This window comes from Ursus americanus, chromosome 29 (assembly GCF_024610735.1).
Source record: "Ursus americanus isolate L20-20 chromosome 29, mUrsAme1.1.p, whole genome shotgun sequence".
Lineage (NCBI taxonomy): Eukaryota > Metazoa > Chordata > Mammalia > Carnivora > Ursidae > Ursus > Ursus americanus.
In genome coordinates, this window is record NC_142155.1 from 3,551,626 (window position 1) to 3,565,704 (window position 14,079).

Sequence of the window (14,079 nt, forward strand, 5' to 3'; positions counted from 1 at the left end):
TTTATCTGTAATGTCATTTACAAAGATCTTCTCCCATTCTGTGGGTTGCCTCTTAGTTTTGTTGACTGTTTCCTTTGTGCAGAAACTTTTTATCCTGATAAGGTCTCAAAAGTTCATTTTTGCTTTTGTTTCCCTTGCCTTTGGAGACCTGTCTTGAAAGAAGTTGCTGTGGCCAATGTTGAAGAGGTTACTGCCAATGTTCTCTTCTAGGATTTTGATGGATTCCTGTATCACTTTGAGGTCTTTCATCCATTTTGAGTTTATCTTTGTGCATGGTGTAAGAGAATGGTCCAACTTAATTCTTCTACATGTGGCTGTCCAATTTTCCCAACACCATTTGTTGAAAAGACTGCCTTTTTTTCCCATTGGATATTCTTTTTTGCTTTGTCAAAGATTAGTTGATCATAGAGTTGAGGGTCAATTTCTGGGTTCTCTATTCTGTTCCACTGATCTATGTGTTTGTTTTTGTGCCAGTACCATGCTCTCTTGATGATCACAGCTTTGTAATATAGCTTGAAGTCAGGCATCATGATGGCCCCAGCTTTGGTTTTCTTTTTCAACATTCCCCTGGCAATCAGGGTCTTTTCTGGTTCCATACACATTTTAGGATTGTTTGTTCCATACATATTTTAGGATTGTTTGTTTAGGATTGTCTGTGAAAAATGTCAATGGTATTTTGATAGGGATTGCATTGAAAATGTAGATTGCTCTGGGCAACACAGACATTTTAACAATGTTTATTTTTCCAATCCATGAGCATGGAATGATTTTCCATCTCTTTGTGTCTTCCTCAATTTCTTTCATAAGTGTTCTGTAGTTTCTAGAGTATAGATCCCTTACCTCTTCAGTTAGGTTTATTCCTAGGTATCTTATGGGTTTTGGTGCTATTGTAAGTGGAATCAATTCCTTAATTTCTCTTTGTTCAGTTACATTGTTAGTGTATGGAAATGCAACTGATTTCTGTGCATTGATTTTGTATCCTGCCAGATTGCTGAATTGCTGTATGAGTTCTGGTAATTTGGGGGTGCAGTCTTTTGGGTTTTCCACATAAAGTATCATGTCATCTGTGAAGGGAAAGAGTTTGACTTATTCTTTCCAATTTGAATGGCTTTTTTTTCTTTTTGTTGTCTGATTGCTGATGCTAGGACTTCTAGTACTATGTTGAACAATAATGGTGGTAGTGGGCATCTCTGTCTTGTTCCTGACCTTAAGGGAAAAGCTCTGTTTTTCCCCATTATGAATGATATTCACTGTGGCCTTTTCATAGATGGCTTTTATGATATTGATGTATGATCCCTCTATCCTATACTTTGAACAGTTTTTTTTTTTAAGGTTTTTATTTATTTATTTGACAGAGACAGAGACAGCCAGCGAGAGAGGGAACACAAGCAGGGGGAGTGGGAGAGGAAGAAGCAGGCTCCCAGTGGAGGAGCCTGATGTGGGGCTCGATCCCAGAATGCCGGGATCATGCCCTGAGCCGAAGGCAGCCGCTTAACGACTGAGCCACCCAGGCGCCCTTGAACAGTTTTAATCAAGAAAGGATGCTGTGTTTTGTCAAATTCTTTTTCTGCATCAATTGAGAGGATCATATGGTTCTTGTCCTTTCTTTTATTAATGTAGTATATCACATTAATTGATTTGTGGATGTTGAACCTCCCTTGTATCCCAGGAATAAATCCCATCTGGTCGTGGTAAATAATCCTTTTAATGTACTGTTGGATCCTATTGCACATTTTATATTTTGACATCACAATTTACATCTTTTTACATTGTGTATCCATTCACAAATCATTGTAGTTATGGTTATTTTTGACATTTTTCTCTTTTGACATGTATACACTAGAGTTACAAGTCATCTACCCACCATCATCACAATATTAGAGTATTCTGAATTTAACTACATTTTTCTTTATCACTGAGTTTTATATTTTTATGTGTTTTCCTGTTACCAGTTAGCATCTTTCATTTCAGCTTGAAGTACTCACTTTAACATTCTTTGTAAGACTAGTCTAGTAGATGAACTCCTCAGCTTTTACTTGTCTGAAAAATTCTTTTTTTTTAAAAAGATTTTATTTATTTATTTATTTCCCAGAGAGAGAATGGCAGGCAGAAGGAGAAGTAGGCTCCCTGCTGAGCAATGAGCCCAATGTGGGACTCAGTCTCAGGACCCTGAGATCATGACCTGAGCCAAAGGCAGACGCTTAACCGACTGAGCCACCCAGGTGTCCCGGTCTGGAAAATTCTTTACCTCTCCTTCAATTTTGAAGGACAGTTTTGCCAGGTAGAGTATTCTTAGTTGGTAGTTTTTTCCTTTCAGCACTTCGACTACGTCACTCACTCCCTTCTGGCCTGCAAAGTTTCTGCTAAAAAACTACCGATAGTCTTATGTAACAAGTGCTTTCCACTTCTTGCTTTTAAGATTCTTCTTTAGTCTTTAACTTTTGACACTTTGCATACAATGTGTCTTGTTGTGTGTCTCTTTGGATTTTTTTTTTTTTTTAAGTTTTCTGGGTCTGGATGTCTATTTCTCCATGTTTAGAAAAGGTTTCAGCCATTGTTTCTTTGAAAAAGCTTTCTGACCCTTTCTTTCTTTGATTCTCCTTCTGGGACCTCTGTGATGTGTATATTGGTCCTCTGGATGGTATTTCAAAAGTCTCTTAAGCTATCTTCACTATTTTTACTTCTCTTTTTAAATTTTTCACTTCTCAGATTAGATGAATTTCACTGCTTAGTCTTCCAGTTCACTGATTTTTTCTTCTGTTTCATCTAGTCTGCTATTAAACCTGAATCCCTCTATTGCATTTTTCAGTTCGGTTAATGTAGTCTTCAGCTCTGTGTTTGTTTGGTACTTTTTCATATTTTCTATCTCTTCTTTGAAATTTTCACTTTGTTCATGCATAATTCTTCTGACCTCTGTGGGCATTATCTTTGTTATTTTGCATTCTCTATTAAGTAAAGCACCTATCTCCATTTTATTAAGGTCTGTTTCTGGAATTTTATTTTGTTATTTTGTTTGAAATATAGCTCCCTACTTCTTTATTTTTCTTGACTCTCTGTGTTGGTTTCTGCTCATTAGATAAAGTAACCACCTCTCTCAGTCTTGACAGAGTTCTCTTGGGTAGAAGCAATCTCAATCAGTCTAACCTGATTTTCATTTTCTCTTACACCCTTGTGAATGCCCAAGTTGCCTTCATTGTTCTAGCTGCCTCTCAGTATTTGAGGGTGTGCCCAGACCCATCAGTGTCCTAAAGGGGAGGATCGCAGTTAGTAATGCCAGTTGATTGGAAGCTGGAACCTCAGACAGCAGCAGGAAAGTATGTAATTAAGTCCCTTCCTGGGAGAAACTGGAAGGTAGCATTTTTGCTACTCTTCCTGTGTTTGGCCCAGTTGTAAAGCCATGGGAGGGGTGCAGGGTGTTTCTGTATCCATTGAGAATTGCTCTTTTTGTTTGCTCTAGTCCTGTGGTACTCATGAATGTGTCTTGGCTGTCAGAGCCAAGTGTTCCCAGGGCCTGTGCCCTGGGCAGCAACTAGAAAATGTGGGGTACCAGATGTGTGAACAACTTTTTCTAGGGAAATACTGGCTACTTGAAGTGGGCTAGAGGGACAGGACAGAGATGTCCACAGGCTTCCCTGGTCTCTAGGGATGATGTCATTCAGGCCTGAGATGTGTGTGCTAAATTAGAAACTTGATCCTTGGGCAGCAGCTTTGAAAGTATGCAAATAGACCTCTTTCAGGGAAAGACTGGGAGATGGGTGTTTCTGTTTGTTCTTTCTGCTCTGAGCTCTGGGAGGATAGCCAATTAAGAACTGATTCTTTGTTTGCTACAGTCCTGTTGGATTCCTGAATGCAATCCCTAATGGCTATCAGAGCCAGGCAATCCAGGATCCCAATCCTCAGATGGCAACCACTGAAGCTGGGGTACGATGTGTGCACAAGCTCCTTTTATGGAGATACTGGTGATTTAGAGTGGGCTAGAGGGAGAAGGCAGAGATGTCCACTTGGCTTCCCTGGTCTCCAGGGAGGATGGCAGTGAGTTCCTAGATGTGTGCTAAGTTAGAAGCCCTATTCTCAGCAAGTAGCTTTTAATATATGCAGATACACCTTTTTCAGGAAAAGATTGGGAAAATGGAGGCATGGCATTTTTTTTGCTGCTCCCTACACTGAGCCCTGGGGAGATAGCCATGATGAGTCCTTTAGAGCCCATTAAGAACTGTTCCTTTTTATCCTTTAGGATCCTATAATCTTGTGGGCCTTGTAGATGCAAGCTCCATTGGTTTTCAGAGCTAGAAGTTTTGGGGTCCATCCCTCAGGTGCAAGTCTTAAAAGTTAGGGTGTTGGATATAGGGTCTAAACTCTTCACTCCTCAGGGAGAAACTGGGAGTTGGGAATTTCCTCCTGATTGTGTGGTTGCTGTGCCAGGGGTAGGGTTTAGAGTGAGTGTGTCTTGGCCTTTCCTACCCATTTCTTTATGGGTACTTTTTTGTTCATCTGATATATAGGAGTCACTCAGTTTCTGGATTTCTTTCAGGGGGAATTGCTCAATGCATAGCCATACATTTGGTGTGTCTGTAGGAGGAGGGGACTTCAGACCTCCTACGTTGCCATCTTGAACTGGATCCACAAATCGAATGTTAGTTATTATTAATAGTACTCAACTATATAGCTGTTTTGAGAAATAAAGTAATTAGTTAATGCATGTAATTTACTTAGTATAGTATAGTAATAGTATAGAGTATATTAGTACATAGTATAGTATAGTAATTATAGTTGTGCCCATTAACTATTAGGGCTATGCATTTTTCTGTTAACTTACCAACATGTCATGTTACCAAATTCTGAAATATTTGCCAATAAGATTTTATTAGCTCATTGCTTTAATTTGTATTTCCTTGATTACTACTGAGAAACACTTTTGTTTATTTAGTTTATTGGGTCTTTGTATTTCCTCTTTTGTAAACTGCCTGCTTTCTTTTTGTTTGGTTTTTTTTTTTTTTTTTTTTTTTTGCTATTGATTTAGAAAGTCTGGTTTTCTACTGGGAGTAATGGAGAATTCCTTGAGAAGACTGAGAATGTTGCTTTCTCTTTTAGACCCACAACTTTTGGGTGTATAAGAGTGACAATGAATTATTTTAGAACAATATTTCAAATTAGAATTGTAATGAGTTCTTAATTATAAATTTTAAACAGTGTTATTCAAAGTTGGGTCATCAGCATCAGCCTCACTGAGAAGGACTTTTCCGATATGTGCATTCTAACGTCCTCTCCAGACCACTGTATCAGGAGCTCTAGGGGTGGAGCCCAGCTAGCTGTGTTTTAGTTTAGTAATCTCCCATGTGATTGAGAAGCACTAAACTAGACCATTCAAAGATTCTTATAATCATGATAAGATTATAATTATGTTTGTCTTCTATTAGTTAGTAGTGTTAACATTTAAAAATTTTATTGGTATACACAACAACTTGGATGAATCTCAAAGGAATTATATGGAGTGAAAAAAGTCATTCCCACACATAGTGTATGTTTACATTTATATAACATTCTTGAAATGACAAAATTATATATAGAGAGAACAGATTAATTGTTGCCAGGAGTTGGGGAGGTTAGAGGGTGGTAAAAAGCTGGAAGGTGGGGGTGATAATAAAAGGAAATAATCAGGAATTCTTGTGCTGTTGGAACTGTTCTGTATCTTGACTGTGGTGGATACACAAACTTACACGTATGATAAAATTGCTTAGAACTGAATACTCAACTAGTATATACAAACACACACATGCATACAAATGAGTGCAAATAAAACTGGCGATACCTGAATAAGATCAGTGTATTGCATCTGTGTCAATATTCTGGTTGTGATATGATACTACAGATGTGTAAGATGTTACCACTGGGAAAAATTGGGTAGAGAATAGAAAGGTTCTCTTTGTAATCTTACAATTTACATCGAGAAAACTAATTCTACAATTATCTGAAAATTAAAAGCTCATTAAAAAACAACAAAAGTTTTATTAGGTTTAACTGTTACGAATTCCTCCAAATATTGGTAAGAAACTGGGAAAACAGATTATTGCCATTTTCACTCTGAATTTGGCAAATTGTTTCAGTTATTTTAGTAATATGTTTAAAGAATGAAAAACAAACAAACACATGAACAAACAAACGTGCTGGAAGAAGAACATTTAATTTCCTATTGAAAAAATTGAGAAAAAAATACCATTTTTAAACAAAGCATTAATTCTTCAAACAATGTATCTCTAATCTTCCAATCTTGTATTAATTATCCCTAGATAAAGTAATAAGAAATCTGTAAAATACAGAAAGGCTTAAAGAGGAAAAAATAGCACATATTTTAATTTTTAACTTTTAACATTTATGGTTAGGTCCATTTCTATTTGAATGACAATCCTTCTTGGAGAAATAAAAACATAACTGAAACACAGCAGAGGGCAATTTCTACAAAACAGACATGAAAAGAGCCATGGGAACTCAATTACAGATGGGAGCAGTTTTCAAGTAATTACAAAATAATATTGCTCAATAATCCCAAACACCTAAATGCTCACACCACTAATTAAAGATTCCAAGAGAATGTGTTTGTGAATCTTTGGTAAAGCATTGCGATTTTCATATTGACACAATTTCCCATTTAACCATCCCAAAATACTCCAGGCTACCTATTTCATTTCTTTTTCTCCCCAGAAGTCATCTGGGAGGTTTTATGATGTACCTATATTAATCCATTTATTTTGTCCTCTTCCTGGAACTTTGATCTGAGTACTATTGATTTTGATTCATTGGCTAACAGTTTTAGACATTGATTGGACATTTGTTTCAGGCTTGGACAATACTCATTAACACAAACTTTTCATTTGTGAAATATTAAAACAGCCAGAAAATGTTGAAAGATAAAAGAAAGATGGAATTGTTTATATTCTATTTGTAGTCTTCATTTCCTCTATTTGGCTGGCTTATTCATGGATTGACCAGGGTAGGCTTCATTCCATCCAATATCCTCTTTCACCTGGGACTTCAGAGCTAACATAAAAATTTAGCAAGACTGTTAGTAGAATTTATCATATTTAGAATTCTTAAAATGCAGTTATTAACTTCAAAAGTTGTTTAGTAATGTTCACAAGTTAAACTCATTTAATTTATATGTATTCAATATGTGATTTACTGTTGTTTATTTCTATTCATCTATTTGTGTCCCCTAGTGTCCTGGAGGGTAGGAGTGGATTGCTGTCTTAAAGATGGATAGTTGGTGAATATAACATAGAAACTGGAAGAAACATGAGTTGGTAGCTTTGCTTTGGGATGAATTTCCTCAGTTGGATTCTATTCTCAGAAAATTTTTAGAAACACATTTATGTGCTGTGTAGTTTAAGGGAAACTGCACTGCAGTAGTTACTCAAACAGTAAGAATATCCCTATATCCTTGAAATTTGAGACCAACTTTTATTTGTAAGTCTGTGTGTTTTTCCCTGTATTTTGGAAATCTCTTCATTCTTCAGCAACAGGAAAGTTCCTAACATGGGTTTTGACCTCTTTTCAAAACTGTAGGGAGAGAAGCAGTGTTTTATATTTCCTGGATACTGAGTCATACCATACCAAGTTCCAGTGCCAAAAATCCACACTACACTCACTCCCCTTAACCAGTCTCTCCAAAAAGGGCTCCTGCAAGTATAATTTATGGTGCTTCAGCAGTGATACAAAAAATGCTGGACTGAGTTCAGAAACAAGGGTCAAATGATAACAATGAGAGCAAACAATTTCAGATTGTTTTACTTGCAGCTGACTACCAGGCTGCTGGAGAGAATGTATATCTGGAAGAACTAAACAGTCAGCCTTCCTAAGCCAGCCTTCCTTTTTTGTATGTGTTATGTATTCATTCATTCATTCATTCATTCATTCATTCATTCATTTAAAAGGACAACACTTGATACTTTGGAGAAAAATCTAACATGTTTCCATCGTCCTCCTAAAATGTTCAGTTATAAAAGCTGGGAAAGAGCTCCTTTTTGTCATAGATTTCCAAGGAGTGGTAAGACTCAATTTCATGAGCTGATTAAAAAGCATTAAATATTTGTGGTCAAGGATAGACCTGATGATGCTTCACTACTGATGTTAGGCTGCTCTGTGTTTGTGCTGTCACACAAAGGTGCAGTACGGTTTTCATTCTATTGTGTCAAAAATAATAGGTATTTTATATGTTGCTGTGCTGCATTATTACTCATCATTATTTATCACCATTTGAATAGTCCTCATTTTTAACTAATGTAGTCTTTAAAATTCATTAACAAGTGCTCACTTTAGCAGTACATATACTAAAATTGGAACAATATGAAGAAGATTAGCCTGGCCCCTGTGCAAGGATGACATGTAAATTCATGAAGAGTTCCATATTTTTAAAAAAGCCTTAAACAAAAGTAAAGTAACATGTTGAAAGGGAAAAAGATAAAGGCTCACATCTTATTTGTTTGGAAATCTTAGATATTCTAGATGGTAGAAATATCTTAAATATTAAAAAAACTCTTACGTTACTAGTCTTAAAGTTGAAAAAGAAAATATATTTATATGTATCCATACTTATATGAAATAAAAAGAAAATAGTCATTATATGACCTTTATCTTTGGTCCAGTTTCTGACAGCATGAATCACACTCTTTCCAGTTAGGGCAGCTCTTCTATTCTACTTCAGGCACAATTTTCACAGGCTTCTCTCTTATCTAAGCCTGTCTAAGAACCTTGCCTCTATTTCTGTTATTTCATCTAATTTGGGAGAGAAGCAGGGTTAAAAACAAACAAAAAGCTGCCAAAGAAATAATAAAGCTTTTGTCTTTTTCCTGAATTGGAACATTCCTACCCACTAAAATATAAATTAAAATGCAATGAGTCATCCTTTTCCATCATTTGCATGAGTACCACACCTGTTGTCTACCTTTGCAAGAAAGATCACTTGCTGAGAATAATGATTCATGCTGCCCGCCCCTCTTCAAGGACTTTCTGTCTATGCTCACCAATAGCATCCATAAAATTAATTCTACCTGGCATTTCCTTTAGTCTAGGTTCTAGAAATCACTAGACCTATGCTGCCTCTGACCAAGGATCCTCTTACCTGACTTAAACTCTCCTGAGTAACTCAGGCATGTGATGATGACCCCAAGTATCCTAGACGGGGCCCTGGAATTCAATATGTGTAAAGCAAACCACATTTGGTTTGATAGCAATAGAAAAGGCAGCCATCATGCAGCATCATTCATTCTCTGTCAAAAGAAAGTGAATTTCTTCTATTATTGTTTATAGTCATTCAATGTTGTGATATATTTACATTTTTAAAATTTGTTTCTTTGAAAACCATTAAAAACTGTGGAGAAATAACAATAGTTATCATGCAGTATATGGCCACTACTGTGTTAAATGCTTTAATTAATGGTCATATTTGACCTCACCCAAAAATATACTTGCTACAATCTCCATTTTTTTTCAGAGGTAGGACCTGAGGTTTAGACATTAAATAATTTATCATCATGCAGTTAATAAAACTGGAGGACTAACTTGATTCAAAGACTTTTATTCTCCAAAATCTGTGTTCTTTTCCACTTTGCTGTACCACCTCAAGAAAAAAATTCTACTAATTCTGAATCTGCTTAACAGAATTTGTGATAATTTAATCACGGCAATCATGTACCTTTGTGCTCTGAGGAAAAATCTGTTAATTCAACAAATATTTACTAAGTGAGAGTTATGTACCAATTGATTCCTTTTTCCCCTATGTTCCTCAAATATTTGTCAATTTTATTAATGTGAAAACTGTTTTGGAAGATAATACTCATTTCCCAAGTGAATATCAAAGACAGTGTTTTCGTCTGCTGCCAATTGTTATAACATTGAGCCTATTAGAAATCTTTAATGCATTGTTTCTTCTTTCAGGCTTGAGTTTGAATATGATGTAATAAACACTTCTTTGAAGAAGACTTTTTAAAGACCATAATTCCAAGTCATCACCAAAAGATAAAGTCATCACTATTGAAATATTTTGAAACTTAACTAAACACTGAGATTTTATAATAGTTTTAAAATAAAATAAATGGATATTTGGCTTGAAAATCCCCTAACCAGATAAACATATTTAAACCATGTAAACAAAAACTAAATCTAATTTATTTCATGAACATAACCAAAATTTAGGTTATTTCTTATAAATGTATTGCTCTGATAACCATAAAAGAAACTTAGGCCATTTTCCTAAAATGGTGTAAAATAATCACTTTTAACCAATCCTCTGCCATCTAGAAACCCCCATTGTGATAACTGATCATTATGAAGGTTAAAACACTTCCTCATTTTCACTCTACAAGCCATCCTGCGATGTCAGACCTCTGAGCTTTAATACACATTGGTTTGAAGGCTCCTAGTTTTTAAGCTGTTATGTGCACAATAAACTCTTAGTAAACACTATTTTACTGATCTGGTTTTAATTTTTACTGTTTTTGGATATTTGACAGTTTCTGGTGTCAAAAGTGGGATACAAAGATGACCCTTTCAAAGACTCTGAGGCTGATGATCAATCATGTGCTTGTATACATGGAATTCATTGTACTTACTGCTTTCTTCCTAATTGCAGAGTTAGAGGGTAATTTTCTCTTAGGTCTAAGTCAGAATTCTCTGACTTTACTGTGTATATCTGCATTATGTTTTTTGAAGCTCTTGGTAAGTCACACTTCAGTCCATAAGGGGAGAAAACTCAGGATTCCCTGGGTTTTGGGGCAAGAGTTAAATCACTACCCCCCATTGATTTGTCATTTTAAGGAATCTAAAGGCAAAGGTAATTCCGCCTGTTCTAAAACTTCTCGCCTCCCTCAGAAATTCCTACTTCCTATGTAAACACTATAGACCAGGATCTTGAGCCTTAGTTACAAAATGAGTGAACTTTTGGATAATTTGGAACTATAGTGACCATTTTGGGAAAACTTTAACCCAGATAAGATACCTCACATTAAGGGGCACTCTTGAAAAGAGGGTCCCAGACCTTTTGGAGACTACAAATGCATTCTTTGATTGGTATGCATAAGTTTCTTTCTTTTTTAAGATTGATTGATTGATTGATTGATTGATATTTCCCTTTCCTCTTCTCCCATTTTGCCTATGCCCTCTATTCCCTCCCCTTTGGCAACCATTCTCATACACTGTTAGTAGAAATATAAATTGATACAGCTACTGTATCAAAACAGTTTGGAGGGTCCTCAAAAAATTAAAAATAGAAATATTATATGATCCAATAATTCCCTTACTGGGTATTTACTCAAAGAAAAAGAAAACCTAAATTGAAAAGATATATGTACCCATTTGTTTATTACAATATTACTTAGAATACCCAAGACATGGAAGCAACCTAAGTGTCCATCAACAGACAAATTAAAAGGAAGATATGTTATATATTGGAATATTATGTAACCATAACAAGGATGAAATTATGCCATTTGTGACAACATGGATAGACCTAGAGGGTATTGTGCTAAGTGAAATAAGTCAGACTGAAAAAGACAAATACCATGTGATTTCACTCATATGTGGACTCAAAACAAAACAAAACAAAACAACAAATGAATAAACAAATTAAAAGAAGAATTAGACCTATAAATACAGAGAACAAACTGACATCGGCCCTAGCAACATTTTTCTAGAGATGTCTCCTAAGGTGAAAACAAAAGCATCTTTTGTCATTTTTCACAAACTTCCCCAAAGCAATTTCTAAATGAAATCTTTTTGGCCTCAAATTAACTTTGGAATGTTCTAAAGGCTCCCTGCAAGATCTCAAAGATTTGCTCTGTCTCCTGTAAAAAGAGAAATAATAATTTATTTTGGCTTATTTGACATATTAAATTACATGGAAAACATCATCAAATTTATATGGGCATATATTATTAATATAAGTGTTCCAGAATGTATATGAATCTCCTAGAAATCTGGTATGTGTTGGTATTATACTATCAGTCATAATTCCAGTTATTATTTTTAAATACTGTATATCATAAAAATAATCATATTTCCTTGTCAATTTGATGAACTCTCACCACATCTTTAACCATGGCTATTTTTAAGACTTGTCACTCACAGACAGTTATTGTTTTACCCCTGATTCTTGCCTGAAAGCACTGACAAGCAACTACGGGCAAAAATGCTGCACCTTCAAAAAGGTTTATGGAAAAGACCATGAAGATTGCTCTGGAATACAGGTTTCTAATAACTTGAAGATCATAACATTGAACTGAGTAAGAATTTCTAGAACTCTAATGGAAAAAATGATTGATTCGTAAAATTGCTAAATCAATATCAAGAAAAACAAGAATTACATGGGACTGAATGAACTGATGACTTATGACTTTGTTTGAAAGATTACTTGTACTTTAATGTTTTGTTCTCCAAATTTAAAGAATTCCTTTTTCCCTTATTTTTAAAGCTCTCTATAACTTACAACAATTTGGTATAGTGTATCTTTGCAAAACAAAGGTTGAACATTTTTTTCTCTCTTTCTGATCCCTCCAAAGTCCAGAAACTCTTATTATTATTATTTTATGAGAATATAGGTATTTACAGAAGTTCAAATATACTCTGTTCACTTTGTGGACACAATTGGGCAAGTCCTTAACTTGGCTCCTCAGCCTAAAGAGAATTTTAAAGCTCTGATCTGAGATTCATTATTACCTGACAATTTTATTTTTATTTTTATTTTTTTAAAGATTTATTTATTTATTTATTTGACAGAGAGAGAGAGAGAGAGCCAGCGAGAGAGGGAACACAAGTGGGGGAGTGGGAGAGGAAGAAGCAGGCTCTCAGCGGAAGAGCCTGATGTGGGGCTCGATCCCAGAACGCCGGGATCACGCCCTGAGCCGAAGGCAGACGCTTAACGACTGTGCCACCCAGGCGCCCCTACCTGACAATTTTAAAGACCAAAGGTTAGCTTTATGGAGCTACTTAATTGGTAATATCCAAAGCTTTGACTGGAATATCATGTTGAGAATATGCATAGAATCACTATTCTTGCTACATATAAATGTAAATAATCAGACCACATTTAATGACACTATACTTATTTTACAAACTAGTCTCACTGTAATTATCTTTGATAAAAATGGAATGACTATAAAAATTGTTTCAATAGAGAACTGTAGTATATCCTTTTTCTTTTCTTTTTTTAAATTAAACTTTATTTATATTTTTTAAATAATTTTTATTTTGTTATATTACTCACCTTACAGTACATCCCGTTTTTGATACACTGTTCCATGATTCATTATTTGCGTATAACACCCAGTGCACCATGTAATATGTACCCTCCTTAATACCCATCACCAACCTATTCCAATCCCCCACCCCCCTCCCCTCTGAAGCCCTCAGTTTGTTTCCCAGAGTCCACAGTCTCTCATGGTTCATTCCCCCTTCTGTTTACTCCCCCTTCATTCTTCCCTTCCTTCTCCTACTGATCTTCCTGCTATTTCTTATGTTCCATAAATGAGTGAAATCATATGATAGTTGTCTTTCTCTGCTTGACTTATTTCACTTAGCATAATCTCCTCCAGTCCCGTCGATGTTGCTGCAAATGTTCTGTAGTCATTCTTTCTGATGGCTTAGAAATATTCCATTGTATATATGGACCACATCTTCTTAATCCAGTCATCTATTGAAGGGCATCTCAGCTCCTTCCACAATTTAGCTATTGTGGACAATGCTGCTATGAACACTGGGGTGCATATGGCCCTTCTCTTCAACATCTGTATCTTTGGGGCAAATACCCAGTAGTGCAATTGCTGGATCATAGGGTAGCTCAATTTTTAACTTTTTAAGGGACCTCCACACTGTTTTCCAAAGTGGTTCTACCAACTTGCATTCCCACCAACAGTGTAAGAGGGTTCCCCTTTCTCCACATCCTCTCCAACATTTGTTGTTTCCTGCCTTGTCAATTTTGCCATCCTAACTGGTGTAAGGTGGTATCTCAGTGTGGTTTTGATTTGAATTTCCCTGATGGCTAATGATTTTGAACATTTTTTCATGTGTCTGTTAGCCATTTGTATGTCTTCA

The 14,079-nt window shown here is 35.7% G+C and overlaps 1 non-coding gene across 1 annotated transcript; it reads left to right on the forward strand.

The window, feature by feature from the left end:
• The first annotated feature begins 8,300 nt into the window (after window positions 1-8,300).
• LOC123797591 (U6 spliceosomal RNA) lies at window positions 8,301-8,407 on the forward strand. The gene has a single exon (XR_006780985.1). It is a non-coding gene; the product is annotated as a U6 spliceosomal RNA (small nuclear RNA).
• Window positions 8,408-14,079: the final 5,672 nt, after the last annotated feature.